This window comes from Pogona vitticeps, chromosome 3, assembly GCF_051106095.1.
Source record: "Pogona vitticeps strain Pit_001003342236 chromosome 3, PviZW2.1, whole genome shotgun sequence".
Classification (NCBI taxonomy): domain Eukaryota; kingdom Metazoa; phylum Chordata; class Lepidosauria; order Squamata; family Agamidae; genus Pogona; species Pogona vitticeps.
This window is the reverse complement of record NC_135785.1, coordinates 99,840,510-99,862,031: the sequence shown is the minus strand read 5'-3', so window position 1 is coordinate 99,862,031 and position 21,522 is coordinate 99,840,510.

The following is a 21,522-nucleotide window of genomic DNA, read 5'->3' as shown; positions in this document are numbered from 1 at the left end:
GGTCTTTTAATTTTTTTATTATTAATTTTTCTTTGGGTTTTCCCTGATATCCTTCAAACCTGTTTTTGAAAATTAAATCTAGTCCCTATCTCATAAGAAAAGTACTTTGGAGAGGCCTTATTTAATTCTGTATTTGCTATTATTATATAGCATCATCATCCCTTTAAGGATGTCTAACACTTTTCTGCCCTCTTGATACCTATATATGTAGTTACCTAACAAACCACTGTGACTATGTCCAATTGTTACTTATGCCAATAAATATTTTATCTATCTAGCATCATCAGCACTAATGACAAGGCCAAACATTTGAAAAGTTGTTCTTGAACATACAAGCTATTTTTCTACCATCAGCTGAGTTACTTACAGCAACCTCGAGTGTGAATCAGGTCAATATGGTTGTGGCACATGGGCACAAGACTGAGCACTAGCACAGACAGAAAATTTTAGATGCTATGCTTAACAGTTGGGGGTAGACATTGCTAGTGCATATTACTTTGTTCATGTCAGACTCACTATGTAGTCCTTTCTAAGCTGATCTATTGGCACATTCTCCTTTGAGTGTGGAGCATGCTATATCTCTCTAGGCTGATAAATCTTACCTGCCTTGAGATACATGCTTTTAACCATTGCCATTGTAATTCTCTTTGATAGAAAGTCTCTGTGTAGCCTGGGAATGCTGAATGTCTTAAAGTCTGAATTTCCCCCCCAGCGTATGCAACTTGAAAAAGAGATTATTATTCATTTGTGTGCATATTTTGTATATGCGTCAGCCATGCATGCTATGTGTTTCTGGTTCTGATATATGTTTGCAAGTCTTTTCTCTTCTTTTCCTTTACTTCTGTTTTGATGCAGTAAGAAGGATCTTGGAATCATCATAGATAATAAGCTAAATATAAACCAACAGCATGGTGTGCCTACAAAAAAGGCAAATAGTATTTTAGGCTGCATTAGTAGAAGTATAGTTTCCCACAAGGTATTAGTTCCCCTCTATTCAGCACTGGTTAGGCCTCATCTTGAGAGCAACACACACACACACACACACACACACACACACACACACACACACACACACACACACACACACACACACACACACACACACACACACACACACACACACACACACACACACACACACACACACACACACACACACACACACACATCTTTAGATTAGAATTCTCTGATTCTCTAGAGAAATGTGTTGAACACAGATCAACTCCAAGACAGTCCACATCAGTATATGTTAGAAATGGGATGTTTTGGACAACAGCACCCAGAATTCCCGAGCCACCAGGGTTGGTGGGAATTGTAGTCTAAAGAAGCATTCTGCCTTGGCCAGGGGTTGGACTAGAAGACCTCCAAAGTCCCTTCCAACCCTACGACGATTTCCCCCAAGCCCTGGCGTGCAGGAGAAGCACCTTGGAATTCCTTAGCTGAATAGAGAGAAAGAGAGAGGGAGGGAAGGATGCCTCCTGAAAGCCATTGGGGCTCAGTTGTATAAAGACTCCTCAAGGCCTAAATTTTCAAGCACATCCTCAAAGCTCAGCTGAACCGGATCTTCTGTCAGCAGTCTTGGGATTTTCCAGTGCCGAAACCTGCTCTGTTATTTCTCTTGGATGCAGTTGCTGTTCCTTTGTTATGCTTCTGTTATTTCATATTTATACAATTAAAATGTGACTTTTCAGTACATCATTTGCTTCCTGTTTGAAGTTCACCACCACATCCTTGCACTCCCCAAGCCCCCACAGTCAACTTCATCCAAAAATAACAATAAACCCTGAGAAGGTCTATTATGCCTCCTACAACAAAATGGATGTCAGTGGCGGCTGTGTTTTTTCTCCTCCAGTGCCTGGCATTATGCCTTTCTTCCATCTCCTTATTTGCTCTGTGAAGCCTAAGCCTGGCTCATCGTATAGATAAAGATTCATTCCCCAAAGACAGCAGTAATCTGTGGAGGGTTTTTTTCTTCAGTCATTGCATTCTGCTTCTATTTTTTCAGACGTTTCACTTTTTAAAAGATGCCTACTGCCCATTCTTCATTTCTTCCTTAGAATTAGAATGAAGATGTTATTCTGTTTCCCCATTACATCGGAGGTCCAATAAACTGAGATTCAGTGCTGTCGAAAATGGAGGCATGCAGGGGACGGTGATTCCTAGAAATTGGTAGGCTACTTGTTCTGGATGTTGCACCCTGCTTTGAAGGATCAGATGCATAGTATCTGAGGGATCTTTGGTGCTAGGAGTATAGAAGACCTCAATGGCTTGGAGTGTCACTGTCACCAGTTGTGGTCTTTCTTGAACTAGGTTAGGTTTACTATGGTTGTCCAGACTGAAAGTTGGACTGCTGCGGTATGTTCACAGTGGGGCTGGTCTGAAAGCTGCAGTTGGTCCTGAATGCCTTAGCTAGGCTGCTGAATGGAATGATCTACTTCTAATGAAGGAATTATACTGGCTGCCTATTTGCTCCCACGCAAGGTTTAAGATTTTGCTATATAGTATTAAAAAATGCATAAAGTCCAGAATACCCTGGGACATGGGTTCACTGATGGATCACCTTCTTCTTTCTAGGCTCATACACTCCTGCAGGAAATCTGGAGACAACCTCTTACTGGTGTTGCACACACCTGAGGTCTGTTCCACAGCTATTTGAAAACAGAGCATTTAGCATGATGCTAATCTTCTGGAGTATTTTCCTCCTGATATTAGAAATAGACTGATAATTCCTGTTTGTGGGTGCACACTGAAGACCTAACTGTGTTAGTCATCTTCAAGTAGTTTAGCCTACCATATGATCTTTATTCTTACACAGTTATTTCATATGAATCTTGTATACTGTTTTGTATTCAATGTTTAGTGACTTACATAGACTGCTTGAAATTTTGAGACATAATCAATTTATAAATGCTTGTAAGGAAGTAAATAAGTAAGGGTGTGATTGGACGGCCCAAATATCCCAGGCTGGATCAGTCTAGATCATGCCCAAAAGGGTTGTTTCAAGTGTGGCATGTCATTTGAGGCAATCCTTGCATGCAGATGTAAAGATTAATCACACTTCAAGTGACACTTTTTAGCACAATCTTGGCTATTTTAAGGGAAAGAAAAATAAACCAAAATATCATCTTCCTGCCTCCTCCTCTGTACTTTGATTAAGCTGCTTATTTATCTTGAGAAATGGAAAGCATCTTTCCTACTCCCCTACAAAGGGGAAGATAGAAGAAGCTTTCATTTTGTCTTAATAGTTGCTAACTGACACACGAAAGGGCTTAAGAAAAAGTCACTTTAAAGCAGACATTCTCAACGGGGGCCATATAGCCCCTTTGGAAGCCCTGGCACATTTGAAGGTGTCAGAGACAGGAAACAACACTTCACACACCACCTTATAAGGTTTGTTATGTGACTTATACAATCCAGATTCGGCCTACATTTCTTTCATATTGTGTTTATGTTGTTTAATCGTTAAGTCATGTCCGACTCTTTGTGACCTCATGGACCAGAGCACGCCAGGCCCTCCTGTCTTCCACTGCTTCCCAGAGTTTGGTCAAATTCATGTTGGGAGCTTCAATGACACTGTCCAACCATCTCATCCTCTGTCGTCCCCTTCTCCTCTAGCCTTCACACTTTCCGAACATCAGGGTCTTTTCCAGGGAGTCTTCTCTTTTCATGAGATGGCCAAAGTATTGGAGCCTCAGCTTCAGGATCTGTCCTTCCAGTGAGCACTCAGGGTTGATTTCCTTCAAAATAGATAGGTTTGTTCTCCTTGCAGTCCAGGGGACTCTCAAGAGTCTCCTCCAGCATCACAATTCAAAAGCATCAATTCTTCAGTGTTCAGCCTCCTTTATGGTCCGGCTCTCACTACCATACATCAGTACAAGAAAAACCAAAGCTTTGACTATGCGTACCTTTGTCAGCAAGGTGATATCTCTGCTTTTTAAGATGCTGTCTAGGTTTGTCATTGCTTTCCTCCCAAGAAGCAGGCCTCCTTTATTTAATCATCTGCAGTGATCATGGAGCCCAAGAAAATAAAATCTGTCATTACCTCCATATCTTCCCCTTCTATTTGCCAGGAGGTGATGGGACCAGTGACCATGATCTTAGTTTTTTTGATGTTCAGCTTCAGACCACTTTTGGCACTGCCCTCTTTCACCTTCATTAAGTGATTCTTTAATTCCTCCTCACTTTCTGCCATCAGAGTGGTATCATCTGCATATCGGAGGCTGTTGATATTTCTTCAGGCAATCTTCATTCCGGTTTGGGATTCCTCCAGTCCAGCCTTTCGCATGATGTATTCTGCATATAAGTTAAATAAGCAGGGAGACAAAATACTGCCTTGTCGTACTCCTTTCCAAATTTTGAACCAATCAGTTGTTCCATATCCAGTTCTAACTGTTGCTTCCTGTCACACGTATAGATTTCTCAGAAGGTAGATAAGGTGGTCAGGCACTCCCATTTCTTTAAGAATGTGCCATAGTTTGCTGTGGTCCACACAGTCAAAAGCTTTTGCATAGTCAATGAAGCAGAAGTAGATGTTTTCTGGAAATCTCTCATTTTCTCCATAATCTGGCGCATGTTAGCAATTTGGTCTCTAGTTCCTCTGCCCCTTCGAAATCCAGCTTGTGCTTCTGGGAGTTCTCGGTCCACATAGTGCTGAGGCCAACCTTGTAGGATTTTGAGAATAACCTTGCTAGTGTGTGAAATGAGTGCAATTCTATGGTAGTTGAAGTATTCTTTGGCACTACCCTTCTTTGGGACTGGGATGTACACTGATCTTTTCCAATCCTCTGGCCACTGTTGAGTTTTCCAAACTTGCTGGCATATTGAATGTAGCACCTTATCAGCATCATCTTTTAAGATTTTAAATAGTTCAACTTGAATGCCATCACCTCCACTGCCCTTGTTGTTAGCCATGCTTTCTAAGGCCCACTTGACTTCACTCTCCAGTATGTCTGGCTCAAGGTCAGCAACCACACTATCTGGGTTGTCTGGGACATCCAGATCTTTCTGGTATAGTTCCTCTGTGTATTCTTGCCACCTCTTCTTGATGCCTTCTGCTTCTGTGAGGTCCTTGCCATTTTTGTCCTTTATCATGTCCATTTTTGCACAAAATGTTCCTTTAATATCTCCAATTTTCTTGAACAGATCTCTGGTTTTTGCCTTTCTATTATTTTCCTCTATATCTTTGCATATCTTCTCATTTAAGAAGGCCCTCTTTTCTCTCCTTGCTATTCCTTGGAAGTCTGCATTCAATTTTCTGTAACTTTCCCTATCTCCCTTGCATTTTGTTTCCCTTCTCTCTGCTATTTGTAAGGCCTTGTTGGAGAGCCACTTTGCTTTCTTGCATTTCCTTTTCTTTGAGATGGTTTTTCTTGCTGCCTCCTGTACAATGTTACGAGCATCCATCCATAGTTTTTCTGGCACTCTGTCCACAAAATCAAGTTCCTTAAGTCTCTTCTTCACTTCCACTGTGTATTCATAAGTGATTTGGTTGAGATTATACCTGACTAGCCTAGTGGTTTTTCTTAATTTATTCAGTTTAAGCTTGAATTTTGCTATATGAAGCTGATATGATGATCAGAGCCACAATCAGCTCCAGGTCTTGTTTTTGAGCAGGGATGTGGTGGCGCTGTGGGTTAAACCGCAGAAGCCTCTGTGCTGCAAGGTCAGAAAGACCTGCAGTCATAAGATCAAATCCACGCGACGGAGTGAGCTCCCGTCGCTTGTCCCAGCTCCTGCCAACCTAGCAGTTTGAAAGCATGCAAATGCAAGTAGATAAATAGGTACCACCATGGTGGGAAGGTAACGTGTCTAGTCGCGCTGGTCACGTGATCACGGAAGATTGTTGTCAGACAAACGCTGGCTCTACGGCTTGGAAATGGGGATGAGCACCGCGTCCTAGAGTCGGACACGACTGGACAAATTGTTTTTGCTGACTGTATAGAGCTTCTCCATCTTTGGGTGCAGAGAACATAATAAATCTGATTTTGTTATTGCCCATCTGGTGATGTCCATGTTTAGAGTCACTACTTGTGTTATTGGAAAATAATGTTTATGATGACCAGCTTGTTCTCTTGATAAAATCTATTAGCCTTTGCCCTGCTTTGTTTTGAACTCCAAGGCCAAACTTACTTGTTGTTCCTTTTATCTCTTGACTCCCTACTTTAGCATTCCTGTCCCCTATAGTGAGAAGAACATATTTCTTTGGTGTCAGTTCTAGGCGGTGTTGTAAGTCTTCATAGAATTGGTCAGTTTCAGCCTCTTCAGCATCAGTGGTTGGTGCATAAACTTGGATTGCTGTGATGTTGAAAGGTCTGCCTTGGATTTGTATTGAAATCATTCTATCATTTTTGGGATTATATCCCAGTACAGCTTTTCCCACTCTTTTGTTGACTATAAGGGCTACACTCCATTTCTTCTATGGGATTCTTGCCCACAATAGTAGATATGATAATCATCTGAATTGAATTCACCCATTCCCGTCCATTTTAGTTCACTGATGCCCAGGATGTCAATGTTTATTCTTGCCATCTCCTGTTTGACCACATCCAGCTTCCCAAGGTTCATAGATTTGAATTGAATTCACCCATTGCCGTCCATTTCAGTTCACTGATGCCCAAGATGTCAATGCTTCTTCTTGCCATCTCCTGTTTGACCACATTCAGCTTCCCAAGGTTCATAGACTTTACATTCCAGGTTCCTATGCAGTATTTTTCTTTGTAGCATCGGGCTTTCCTTTCACTTCCAGGCACGTCCACAGCTGAGCGTCCTTTCGGTTTTGGCCCAACCACTTCATTAGCTCTGGAGCTACTTGTCCTTTTCCTCCACTCTTCCTCAGTAGCATGTTGAACACTTTCCAACCAGAGGGGCTCATCTTCCAGCATCATATCTTTCATCTTCTTGTTTCTGTCCATGGAGTTTTCTTGGCAAAGATACTGGAGGGGCTTGCCTGCTCCATGTGGATCACATTTAGTCAGAACTATCCACTATGACCTGTCCGTCCTGGGTGTCCCAACACAGCATATCTCATAGCTTCTCTGAATTACTCAAGCCCCTTTGCCACAACAAGGCAGCAATCCGTGAAGGGTCTTGTGTTTACAGCCATGGCCAAAACCAAGTTGAGAACAGCTGTTTTAAAGCATTACTAATGTGTTAGCAAAAATTTAAAAAGAAACATGAATCTTTTTTCTCCTCTGCAGGGGAACAGTATGAAAGGATTTTCTATCTCAAGATTGTTAAATGGCTTAAGCAAAGGGACAGCTTGAGCCATTTGTTTTGGTTTGATACCAGTGATCACACACCCTGGAATCAAACCAAAACAAAGTGACCCTCCCTGCACCAAATAAAGTAACCTCTGTAAGGGATCAAAAATTGATCAGGTATGGGCTGATTCATGATGGCACATATAGTGTGTTGTCACCAGCTAAAGGAGCAAACCAACCCATCCTCAGTCTGGACCAAACTGTGGGACAAATCTCCACCTAATTGCACTCTAAGTAAGGAGGTAAATGGAACTGCTTGGAAAGAAGGGGAAAGTTCAGAAAGGTTTTGTTCGAATGATGTGACTATCAGAACAGAATTTGAATTGAGCCAATTGAATATTCAGCAGAAAAATTATGCTCTTAAGCAGAGATACTCCCATGGAGATGTCTGTTCTGTCAAAAGGTGTTCTCAGTTTTAGAAAGGACAGCAACAGTTTCACTATAGGTAAAACTTATGGTGAATCTTTTTATCTTTAATTTTGCAATTGTGGCTCCCTCTTTTGATGTTAAACTGCACTGCTGCGATCCAAAATGTGTCTCTCCCCCCTCCTCGCTTTCTCTTTCAACTGAGAAAATACAAAAAGTAAAGAATCAAGGATTAGATATCACTGTTACTCTGCCTCGCACCTGAAATCACTGGAAAGTAAAAGCAATATGCTTCTATTCCTCTTCTTTCTAAGAACGAAATGGTAGAAAAAGTGTCAGGTGAAAAACAGCTTAGGAATTCTATGAAATCACATGAGCTTTAATGCTCTCCTCCACTCCTTTATTGCGAAACTTCCTGGGACATTAATTTCAAAATAACCACGGGCAACAAGAAATTCAAAAATAGAAAAACAAACCAGATGTATCATTAGAGGAGGAAGAACTGATGTTTTAGTACAAAATAGCACTTGGATCTAGCTGTTTGAAATTTGTCAGGGTTAATCGCCTTGGCAGTAGTGGGGCCTGGGGGCTAATACATCTACCATTAAAAAAAAAACAGCTCTGGTGTCGGCCACCAACATCGATAGACTCATCTGACCTTAGCTGGGCTGATACTCTCTGAGCCAATTCAGAAAATTTACAACCAAGTTTGTTTCCAAATGTAAGTCAGTGGGGGATACAAACATTCAGATTTCCAAAATTCAATGTCAGTTTGTATCTAAGTTGGCTCAGAGCAAGTGCGAATCCGTTTGAATGGAATTGTGGCCAAATCTGAATCACCCTGTACTCTGGACCTCTACTGAATCTGCGATCAGTTTTATAGCCTTCCATGACACTTTCAAGCTCTGAACATCACCGTCATTGTATCACTGTGAAAACGACATACTTCTACAAAAAATTTTGAGTGAGGACATACTCTGAAGTGCAGCTAAAAAGCTGTTTGGCTATGTATTTATTGCATGCTGGGGCATTTCTTCTCAAAGCATCCACTGCATTTAGAATAAAATTTGTCTTTCTCAGGGGAAAATTTACACTGTAAGATTCCCTCCCTATGGCTTTGCCAGGGCTCAAAGAGAAGGAAGATCTGCCTCACGCAGAAGTTAGTATGTGACAGAGAGAGATGCTGGAGTGCTCTGCATTGAGGTCTGCCTTTCACACTCAAAACTAGCTTGCTGTCCCCAAAATGTGCTGCTGTATTGCCATGGCTGCAAGAAGATTGATGTGGAATGGTAGGGTCTGAATTCCAAGTTTCTCAATGTTTTGGGCCAGCCCTGGATTGTGTTCATGAAGAATTATTGGTTATTCAGAAGAGGGCCATCCTATGAGATGGACTGTTTTGGTTCCTCTCTTCTAAAATCAGTGTTTGAGGTTTTGTCTACTTCAGATGGCACCAAAAACTGAGAACAGAGAACAGATTACTAAATTTCCCCTGCAGTACAGTTACCAAATATCATCATGGCACAGAACCTCTTAATATTCCTCTAATATTCCTTGTCGATCAACTGAGCACACTTGATATTGTTGTGATTTTCCAGCAGTGTAATCAGACTCTTGCAGGCTCTGTGATACCTCTGTAAACCACCAGATGGCAAGCTGGCATCGTATTCAGGATCTGTCTAACCAACCTAACATCACTCCCTGGTTAGTTTTGACCACCAGTGACCCTTTATTGAATCGGCTATCCAGAAAAAGCCAGTTAGGATGACTTGTATCATGTTTTTGACATTGATATTGAGGGAGAGATTGTGAGTTCCTTTCAAAGGCCATGGCATCATCAAGCACAGCAGGAATAATTCTTTGTAAGATTTTTTTTGAAACCGTAATCTTCTACCTTTTTGTAAAAAGGACTGGAATGGTCTGGAAGTTGTTTCTGTTCTTGACTATGTTACAGGCTTGATAAATCTGCTTTCCTTCTCAGAAACAATAATGCCTGAAATAGCAAACTGGAATTGCTAGTTTGCTTAAAGGCAACTATCGTCAATTTAGGACATCTTATATGTGTGTTTGCTTTTGATTGAGGACCAGTGAAGACAGCTGGACTTACTTTTGAGTAAGTATGCATAGACTCTGGTGGCATTAAGGACAACTGGTCTCTTGAAGAGACAGGGGAGCAAAACAGGCTTTTCCCCAAGCCCAAAATGTCCACAGTGCCTAGTGTCTGGAAATTTCAGTGTCTCAGAAGAATCCTAGGACATATTTCCTCCCAGAAATATAATTGATTTAGGTAATTTATATTCAGGTTTTTCTCCAAGGTTTGCAGGGCAGCCTCTGCTCCTGCCAACCTAACTCTCAAACAGAATGAGATGTATTGATATCCCAAATGGAACCATATGGAGACACGTGCAGCCACTGCCACTTCTCCTGCAGTGTCAATGGAGCTGGAGTTCCCTGGCAGTAACTTCATGAGACCTGTCTCAGCTTCTGGGCTCAGAACAGCGTTGGTTAGTGGTACCGTGTCACTTCCCTCTGCCTTTCCCACCACAGTATCGTAAGGCTGAATTATAGTCTCTAAAACCTTGAGCACCAGTTGCCAACTTGGGGACACAGTTAACTTCACTGGAGTTTGCCAGGGTCCAGGTTCTGGAAAGCAGGAAGAAGAGGAGAGCTTAGATTTATTTACCAGTGACTTAGTGAAAGCACTACTCTAAGTGGTTTATAGCAAGATAGTACAAAACCTGCCACCCCATAGACCAACACTGAACACCTTTAAGTAGAAAAGACAATAAATAAAAAAAATCCAAATGATGGTGAAACAGAGAACAAATACAAGATTAACTTAGCTGAGCATGTCCTTGAATGTTCTTGAATCAAGGGAGGCTTCAACATCTTCTTAAAAGATGAGGCCTGACATATTTCTACTGGGAGCCCATTCCACATTTAATAGATCCAGGAAGCACCCTTTTTGGGGAAATCCTGTATAGTTCTCCTTTCAACAATGCCAAGATTGGGGGCACCACACCCCCATGTAGTTCGAAATCCATGTATAACTCTTGTGCCCCCATAAATGTAGCTAGGAAGCATAAGCAGTTGATCCCCTCTCTTCCCCCCTCCCTCCATCCCTCCCTCCCTCCCTCCCTCCCTCACACACACACACACACACACACACACACCCCTCCAGCTTCCCCTTATGATCCTACACCCTACCCAGTTGCCATGTGAGCCATCATGACATCATGAAAGAGGTCTGTCAGCTCATCTCTACCCATCCCCTCCCTCAGTATGCCCTTGGCTCTTCAGGGCTGCAGTGGTATCAAGGCTAACCTAGTCTTGTGGCTGGAGTCTCTGGTGTCTAACCCCTGTTGCAAGCCAACAAACTGGGTGAGGGTAGACCGCTTCCAGCATTCGCCTTGCTCACATCCCCTCATGCATTCTCTCTTTGGGAGATAGGCAAAGACCCACTGTCTTCCCAGGCCCGCCCTTTTATATTCCTTGACCCTGCCTCTTCCAGCTGTTTCTCATCACGGAACTGTCTCTCCTTCAACTGTGTTGATGCGCAGACTTTCCACATATCAAATGATAGATAGATAGATAGATAGATAGATAGATAGAGAGAGAGAGAGATAGATAGATAGATAGATAGAGAGAGAGAGAGAGAGAGAGAGAGAGAGAGAGAGAGAGAGAGAGAGAGAGAAAGAAAGAAAGAAAGAAAGAAAGAAAGAAAGAAAGAAAGAAAGGTGAATCCTCTACATATTGCCTGAAATGGTCTAGCCCAGGAAAAGCTTCATTGTATGCCCTTTCTAGCACATACCAGCCTCTGCAAGGGCAGAAACATTGTGGCACCTCATTGTAGTGGTTTGTAGATATGATTTCCATGTTGACAGTACTGTACCATCAGGATAAAAATGGGTGGTGAAGAGTTCTCTGGATCATGATCTCAACTGGAAAAGGAACTTTAGGCTGGGGACTCTCCATGGAGATCCAGTGTGGTAGAGTGGTTAATGTACTAGGAGATCTGGGTTCAAGTCCCTCTGAGACATAAAGCTGACTGGGTGAACTTAGGCCAGTTATTCTCCCCCTCTCAGCCTGCCGAAAGGCTATTGTGATGATAACATGGGCAGGAAGAGAGTCATATACACTACCCTGAATTCATTGGAGAAAACGTGTAAGTAAATAAAGAGATGGAGCAACCTATACAAACTGTCTACGTCAATCATATCCATAACATTTCTGAAGCCTTAGTGGCTGGATTGAAAAGTATATGAAATAGCAGCACTACAGTATTTAATAAATACGTCTGCTAATTTTAGCCCTTATATGCTAGCGAAAGCATACTAATTTTCATTATTGACTGATTTTTCAGGAAATCGATGAACATGTGGGCCAATAGTCTCAGGCATTTCCTCTTCATAGGGTGGAAGTAGAGGAAAGTTGTTAGTAATGGAAAACAGCAGAAAAAGTCCCCCTCCCTAAGCCATTAGCTGCCTGCTGTGATACCACAGGCTGCACATATCATTGTTAACTGCTGTTAGATGAACAGGTCATAGAATGTTAAGCATCAGTACAACCCCTGAGAGGAAATTGTGATAGAGTGCCCTTGAAGGAAAATCCTGACAAAAATCCCAAGAATTTGTGCCTGCTCTAGAAATTCTAGAGAAAGGTAGAGAGCTTTTCAGAAAGAAGCCTAACTGTCCTGTTTCTCATGTAGGACAGAAAACAGGAGATGCGGGGCCGGGGTGGAGTCTAATACAGTATCTGAGAGCAGGAGGAGCTGTTAGTCTGTTTTAGTACTTGAGTTCAAACAGAATGTCCATTTACATTCTGGGCTGCAAGCTTTAGCACCATCTAATAGAAGGAATGCATTAAGGTGGCTTTCAACAGGAGAAAGAAATGATTGACCATTAACCTCTCTCTTTTGCTGTCTCCGCCTTTCCAGGCTCTACCGAAAGATCTTACTTGCTAATTCATTTCCGGCTATTATGCTGAAATCTTATTGATATTCACTAACAATGGCAGCACAGCAATAGGCAGTAAGGATCATTACTACAGCATTCCTCCTATTTCTTGTAGTAATTTAGGAATTTCTACCCACAAAAGGAACAAAGGATATATATGCTAAAACCATAACCTTCTGCAGCACACCAGAAGCAAAGCATCAGAAGAGTCTGTCCTTTCACAGAGCCTGTTGTTTTGCACTACCAAACTCACACCAATGATATAACTCTGGGGCAACCTGGAAGCTTTTTTTCCCCACTCAAAGAATATTTCCACAATTCTGACAACAACACACAAGCTCTGCTCCAGTCATCACAATAGGAAGATCTATACATGATCCACACCCACCTTTCCCCCAGCACCACAGTGAAAACTCTATGAGAATTCTTCCAGAAGTTCAGAACAAAGAACTGGACTTCTATATTGAGTGCTTTCACCACCACATCTAAGGGACACAATTTACCATCCAAACTCACCCAGACAGAGACGATGCCATGGATGGCCTAAAAAAAAATTAAATTAAAAAAAATCGCAAGGTAGTCATCAAAGAGGCAGATAAGGGCAGTGCTGTGGTTGTCATTGACAAATCATGCTATACACACGAACCTGAGGGGCAATTGTCCAACTAAATGTTACCAGCTCCTAAGACAGACCCAAGTATCAAATCCCGACCAAATCCTGACCAGCACTGCAAAAATTGCAACCAGCCACCTTCTACCTAAAATACTGTACACAAACCAGAAGACCCTGGTAGACCCATTGAATCTGGCATCAACACTGTCATGGTTGGCGCATCTGGATATGCAGACTCCATCCTCAAACCAAACGCCACCAATGCACCTAACTATCTAAGAGATACCACAGACATCCTAAGGAGATTTCAGTCCATACCTGACCTCCCTGACAACACCATCCTAGCCATGATGGACATAGAAGCACTGTACAATAACTTTCCAGATAGAGATGAACTACAGGCTATCATGAATACCATTCAAAACAAGAGAAAAGCCCACAAAAATCACCACCTTTTGTGACTTCATGCTCACAGAAAATTATTTCACCATTGACAATAAACTCTACCCCCAGGTCACATGGCTCCACAATATGCAAACATCTTCATGGCTGACCTAGAACAACACTTTCTTAACTTGCACCCAAAAACGCTCCTCTGTTTGAGGTACATTGACAACATTTTTGTGATCTGAACCCATGGAAAGGAATCTCTAAAGAAATGCCACCAAGGTTTTAATAACTTGAATCCAAACACCACTTCAGCCTGAAACAATCTACACAACAGGTACATTTTCTGCACACCACTGTGGAAGAACAACATGGACATCTTAGCAACATGCTGTACCAAAACCTGACCAATCAATATACCTACTTGCATGCTTCTAGCTTCCACCCTGAAGAAACAACAACATCCATTGTTTACAGCCAAACTGTTGGACACTATCATATCTGTTCATACTCTCAAGAGAGAGATGCCAAACTCAATGCCCATTCAATATGATTAAGGAATAAATTAACAGGGCAAGACGAATACTAGAAGCAACCTGCTGTAGGACAGACCCAAAAGAAGAAATGACCAAACTAAACATGGGAGCTTCAGATTCATATCCCTGGGGATACAAAGCACAGCATCACAGGTACCACGGAGGTCCATTCCCTCCCCCAGAACCAGCCCAGTCCACTCACTGTGCTCTGCACAGCATGCATGTCTGTCATAGTTGTTGACAGTCCACCAATGTAGCTTGGCCACGACCTCCCCACAGAACTGACCACTCCAGTGAGGAGGCAGGATGATAAGTCTCAGCTGCTGAGTGGTCAGCTCCATGGGGAGGCAGGGAAGCACCGGCAGGGCTGCTTCCACAATTGGCATGCTGCCAACAACGACAAAGTATGCAAAGCTCAGGGATATAAATACGAAACTCATTTCTAGACCAAATCCACTAGTTGTCACTTTCAGCCCACAACTGAAACCACTCACATGCATCATAAGTGATCTCCGACCCATCCTGGACAAGAATGCTTTGCTTTCCCAAGTCATTGGTGACAGACCAATACTTGCTTACAGAGAACTCCCCAATCTCAAACAACTACAGTATTGACACACAATGAACTATACAACACTGACACAGATGTGGGGACTAAACCCTGCTACAAACCCAGATGCTAGCTTGCTCCCACATTTATTCTGGTAACATTATTACAAGATCTAATAATGTCATACACAACTTCAAGGGTACTTTTACCTATTCCAGGACAGACAGGACAGTCCCTGTGCAAACAAATTAATGGGCACAAATAAGATGTCAAGAATGACAATACATAGAAATCTGTTTCAAATTATTTTAATTTACCTGGATACTCTGCCCAAGATCTGACAGTTGCCATTCTGGAGAAGAAAAATTAGAAGACAAGAATCCAAAGAGAGATAGCTGAGATAAAATATATGCATACATTTAAAACCCATCTCAGTGGATTCAATGTAAGCCAAGACTTCTTAGGTCATTATTAAATGAAAAATATTGTGTTGTATCTGCTGACTTTTCCAGCTATATTTCCTTACTAACTATCAGTGGCATCTCACGAGCCCCATTGGTGATTATACTCAGCAGGTTGTTCCTGCTTGTTATCTATAGCTGGGACTAATTTAACCACTATCATTGTCATTGTTTACAGAAAAATGGTTTCTGGGAGAAGAAATGAATATCAGCAGGAGTCTTAAAGGTCATTGCCAGATGTGAAATCCTGCACTATCAACCACTTGTGCCCAGAAAAAAATCTGTTTGTTAAAAATACAGTATCTTCTGGTAATGGTCCTATATATAAATATTTGCCATGAAATCCCACTTTTATGTCTCAAGAAGTGGACATGTCTACAAAAGTTCACATTAAAATATAGCAGTTATTCTTGAAGGTGCCATGATGTTTTTGTCTTCTTTATTTTTCATTTTTCTTTTGTTTTTTGCCTGGTATGCTAGCACAGACTAACAAGGCTGCCTCTTCTAAAACCAGAAACATATCAATTCCAGGAACAGGTGAACTGTTGAGTAGTAAAAGTGAAGCAATTAAAAGTACGTATTCATTAGAAGCCTCCAATAAACCCTTCCCTCAGCAGTATGAGAATGCTACTCAATTTGTATTAGTCTAATTCATGAGCTTTGAGTTGTTGTTTTTTCCTGGTGTTAGAAGCTGGTGCTTTTGAGCAGCTGCTGGAAGCGCTGCACCGCTCATCACTGCCTTCAACCTCCTCCTTCTGACACTCAATTGGGCAGAACAGTTTCTTGTGTGTGGAAGTTGCCATGAAATTCAAGAGACCCTTCAAAACTGGAACTGGTACACAGCTTGGAAATGTCTGTTAACACATTAACGTTGATTCAGTAAAGAAAACAGATTCATTCATATTGAAAAGCCGAAGGTGTAGGCCCACTGAGAATAACATTTTATGCATCCACAATGTGAAAGATCATGCTATGATATGTTTGTCAGACTCTTTCCCTTTGGATCTGGTGGCTATAAAGGTGTCCATGGGTCTCCTCGGTGAATCCTATGAACTTAACTCTGTTTAAAAACTTCAGGACTATGTGATTCACCCTTCAGTAGCTATTTAATCAGGGACTTGGTTGGACAGAATGTCCTTCCCAAATGGGACAACAATGCAGTTACAAGAGCGAATTTTAGGTCCTCACAACCCTTTTACCCATTACTGCAGATAGAACATCAGTTATGCACAGGGTTGTGCTGTGCTTATTTTCTCACATAACTCTTCAGAGAATAGGTCGGGTATGGTTTTGTGTAAAATAAAATAAAACTACTCTGATTTAACAGTCCATTTTCTTCCATCCTCGTGCTATTCACTCAGCATTATGAGGTCAAGGAGCCTCCCAAAGAACATGGCAAAACCAGATGGGAAGATTTGCTTCGACCACAGAATGGCCACATATCCCCTTTTACAGAGAGTACCTCTTTCTTAGAAAGGCAGGCAGGCAGGCCTCTTTTTGAAGGTGTCCTCTCTTTGGAGGACTGTCTGGTCCAAGTCTGATTTAAAGGTAAAGAATGATTAGGCAAGAGATTGGGTACCTTGCTTCTGTGTTGAACATTAAGGTAGCAGGTTTGGTAAGCATTTATTTATTTATTTATTTATTTATTTATTTATTTATTTATTTATTTATTTATTTATTTATTTATTTATTTATTTATTTATTTATTTATTTATTTATTTGATTTTTACCCCGCCCCTCTAGACCATGTCTACTCGGGGCGGCTTACAAAATAAAACAAAACAGTATAAAAATATATAAAATCATAAAATTACAAATTTCAATTTAAAACAATTAATTTAAAGAGAGGATTACCAAGATGGAATAGCCAAAAAGAGAGAGAGAGAAAGAGAGAGAGAGAGAGAGAGAGAGAGAGAGAGAGAGAGAGAGAGAGAGAAAGACTTAATTGACTGGAGGGAAGGCCTTCTTGAATAACCAAGTTTTTAACTGGCTTTTAAAAACACCCAGCGAGGGTGCCAGCCGAATTTCTGTTGGGAGGGCATTCCACAGCTGAGGGGCCACCGCTGAGAAGGCCCGGTTTCTTGTTTTTTCCTTCCAGGCCTCTCTCGGCGTCAGACCCCTCAGCCGCCCCTGCTGGCTATATCGGGTGATCCGGGTAGATCTGGGTGGGAGAAGACGATCTGCCAAATATTGAGGTCCCAAACCGTTTAGGGCTTTATAAGTGATCATTAGCACTTTGAAGTCAACGCGGAAACGGATGGGCAACCAGTGCAAAGCAGCCAGGGTGGGGGGGAGATGCTGGTGTTTTCTCACCCCACTAAGAAGCCTGGCTGCCGCATTCTGGACCATCTGAAGTTTCCGCGTCAGCCTCAAAGGCAGCCCCACGTAGAGTGCGTTACAATGGTCTAATCTCGAGATCACGAGCGCATGGACTAGAGTAGTGAGGGGCCCCCGATCAAGATAAGGTCGCAGCTGGGCAATCCGCCATAGATGAAAATAGGCAGAGCGGACCATGGACGCCACCTGGGTTTCCATGGTAAGCGCCGGGTCCAGATCTATTCCCAAGCTGCGGACCTCACTCTTTGCTGCAAGGGTCGTCCCTTCAAAGGAGAGGGAGTCACCTATGCTGCTGACGGAAGGGCCGCCCACCCTCAAGACCGCATGCACGTCATCCAGTCTCAACTTCCCTCACTCTGGTGAGGGATGTAATTCTGATTAAATTACAAAAAATATGTATAATTTTGCATCTGCACATATAAATTAGCATATGCAGTTTGATGTAAATCAATGTTCTCTTTTTTGGGACGCCTGTCCTCTCTCTCTTTTTATATTACAGTATGTAGGTGGTCTATAGTCTCTATGTCCTTAGTGGGCTTGAGCATCTACTGTATAATAAACGAAGCAGATATTGATGCTTGGTAATCTCTCTAGCGCTGGACATAAACTATTCAGTTTATGAAATAGCATCAAGTTCACATCTTTGCTTTCAAAATTATGGACATGATACTGAGATATGTAGCGTAACTTTTATGATTAATTTGAACTGATTTAATTCTCCAGCCTTTCCTATGCAGTGTTGAAGCCCCAATGCATTCTGAGGAGGACTGTTCCTAGGCCATTTTTTTGCCCTTTGTAAGGAACTCCTTCGGTGCCCTGCCTCAGCTTTGCATGGTTGCCATGTTATATGTACAGTATTTGTACATTTGCTTATAGTGATTGGCAATATTCTCTCAATAACGAGTCCTGATTTTCATCCAAATCAGTGTTTCCCAAAATTGGTTCCCCGGATGTTCTTGAACTACAACTCCCAGAAATCCTGGCCTGCACAGGTAGTGGTGAAAGCTTCTGGCAGTTTCAGTCCAGGAACAGCTGGGGACCCAAGGTTGGGAACCATTGATTTTGATTTTGACCTTGGCGTTCAGGTCAGCTGTTCAGCTTGCTCATCCACATGGCCAATTCCCAAATTTTGATTGGCTAAGGTTGTCAAGTAGTCTGTGAATTGGATGGGTTACACAAGGGTGGAGGATCTTTGGCAGGTATAGAGGCCACTTTTGTGCCCTTAGGGCCCACAATGGCCTGTAACTCTATGGCTGAATCAGTAGCCATCAATTGCACAATGCGTTATACCAAGTTTTCTGCTCACCTCAAATGCACTAATTAAAACAAGGATTTATTCACTGTAAATGAATTGCTGCTATCTGCCACTGAATTGCAAAAGCAAACCACTACGATGTATTGGGTTATAAATCTATACAAGTAAGTAAGTAAGTAAGTAAGTAAGTAAGTAAGTAAGTAAGTAAGTAAGTAAGTAAGTAAGTAAGTAAGTAAGTAAGTAAATAAATAAATAAATAAATAAATAAATAAATAAATAAATAAATAAAATTGCTTTCTGGCTATCCCAGTGCTATTTGTTTATTTTGTTGCATTTTATTGTATTTTTTCTTTCAAGGTTTTGTAATCTACACAAAGAACTTTTATTATTAGAGGAAGTACAGGAGTCGGAGAAGGGTCAGATATGGAAAGAGCAAATGTCTAGAGTCAAAATCACTCCCTCTCAGAATTTATTTTCTAATTGGTTGGCACTCATTTATACCCACCTTTGCCAGAAATATTAACCCTCATTTATCAGGTTAATGACATGTTTTCTACACTGTACAGTGGAAACGTGAAAATATGCATTCTTTCCCTGTGGGGTTGTATTTAGCGGCTTTTCCCCTGTGGGATATCTGTGCAGAAAATGTGGATGTCAATATCACACTTAGGAGCAAAACATATATTTTGATTCTGAATCTGTATTGTTCATGAAGAATTAATACATTTTATGGCTGTAAGCGTATTCCAAACAAACAGGTTATGTGTCTGAAATACAATGTCCCCAGCTGTCATAAACCCAAAAGGAAAACATAGTCTTTGAGCCAGCTTTCAATGACATCAATAAATATGCACAGCTGCATGGTGAATAGGGACATTGAAACATTTAGCTGGTACGTGGGTGGTATTAGGTGGCACAGTCATGGTTCACTAAGTCATGCCAGTTTGTCAGGGAATTCCATCCAGAAATACCCCCCAACCATCCCTACAAATTCATATTCCATGACAACTGTTAGCCCCTTACACTGCCTCAAAGCTAAAATCCCTAGAGTTCCTTAGAATAAGGAATGCCCACCATTTTATAGTGTAAAACTAGCTAATACAATTCATTCTAACTCTAATTCAACTATTTCAGCAATTTTCCAAAATGTGTATGTGTGCATTTGTCTGGTCACATGCCACCAGGCAACAGAAATTTGGTGGATGAGAAGCCACGGCTTTTCCTGAGTCAGCAAAAAATTCTTTTCAACACCCCACCACCACATACACCCATCGATTCTAGACGATTAAATTTCAGCTGCAAACTTGCAAACTCATGCTGCTGGGCTGTCAGTTCCTCTCCCGAGGAAAAGGGCTGCGGCAGGTTTTCTGCTCATGAAAAACTGAAATGGAGTTAACGCTTGTTTTGCCAGAGTGCAGGATCACATAGCTGCAGCATGAGGAGACTTAAATCCTTAACTGTGTTCTACTTAAACCAGTAAAGAATCCCATGGGGGCGTAAAGACTAGACTGTTTTATTCATGGAATGAGATTTTGAAGGGAAGAGGCACTAAGTAGGAGGGGGAGGAGAACAAAATGGGGAGGGAAAAGATCTGCTATATACAATTATAATTAGGCCTGTGAGAGCACTTGCCACTGCAAACACGTCAGGCTTTAAGACGCCACAGAATGGCTACCCTCCCTTGTGTCATATTTTATTCAGGAGCTACATTTAAGGTCTGTCAGTGAACCTCCTTCACTCTGCTTTTTTCTTTTCTTTTTCGAAGACCCATGTCCTAGCCTGTTTTCTTACTAATCAGCCTTGGCAGCCCCCCTCTCTGATCCACTGTGCTGTGGTGGCTGTTCTGCAAACGCCACAAGGAGCCCCTTTCATCGCAGCCTTGCTGAAGTGGCGGCTGGCTCTCGCAGGTTCATCTGCACTGTGTATTATTACCATGTCAGTGCATTTAATTCACTACTGAAAAGCCGCCAGCCTGGCAGCTCTGTTATTTTGGAAAAGCAGTTTATCTTAAAAGCTAGAGAAAGGAGCATAACCAAGGATGCCTTAGTGCCTTCAAAGTACGTGCACCCAGCAAAGAAATAAAATGGGGGGGAAAATCCCAACATCCCTTCTTAACAGGAAAGGGTAAGTAAGCACATATCAAAGGTTTGCGACCTCAGGTACCCCCATCAGAAGTTCTAAGAATCCAGATGGCAGCATTTTGGAGCTAAAATGGAAGAGTCTGAGTGGAACTCCTATTAGGAACCAAATTGTCTAGGAAGTAATTGTGCTGAGATTGTAGGAATTACATGAAAGACTAGGATGTCATTCCAGGTTTATTTTCTCACAGCCAAGCCTAAAATGGCGTGTGAACTATTCCTTCTATAATATACTCAATTCTTTACATTGATTAAGGTCATGGGAGAAGAGCATTCAGGATCCAGTAAACAGCTTATCAGGATGAGTAAATTTCAGAGCTCAGAGGGGACCCTTAATGACCACAAAAGCTGCTTACTGGGAATGGAACAAACCATCAAATGACCTGGGCATGTGTGCATGTCTTTTAGGGTAGGCAGGCTTGTGAGGATTTGGAAGGCCTCACTTACTGCCTTCTTTGAACCCCATTGAGTTTGTGCTCCTGAGGACAGGCAGCTTGTCAGAAGGGCTTAGCGTGAGCCAGATCTCACCTTGGCTTCCTTCTCCACTACCAAGTGCATCTGAATCTGAACCTTCACAAAGCGGTGTCTTTCAACAGACTAGCCAAGATAAAATTGATCTTACAAATACACAAACAAGCCATGGCTAGTGGCTACAGCCGTGGTTTAAA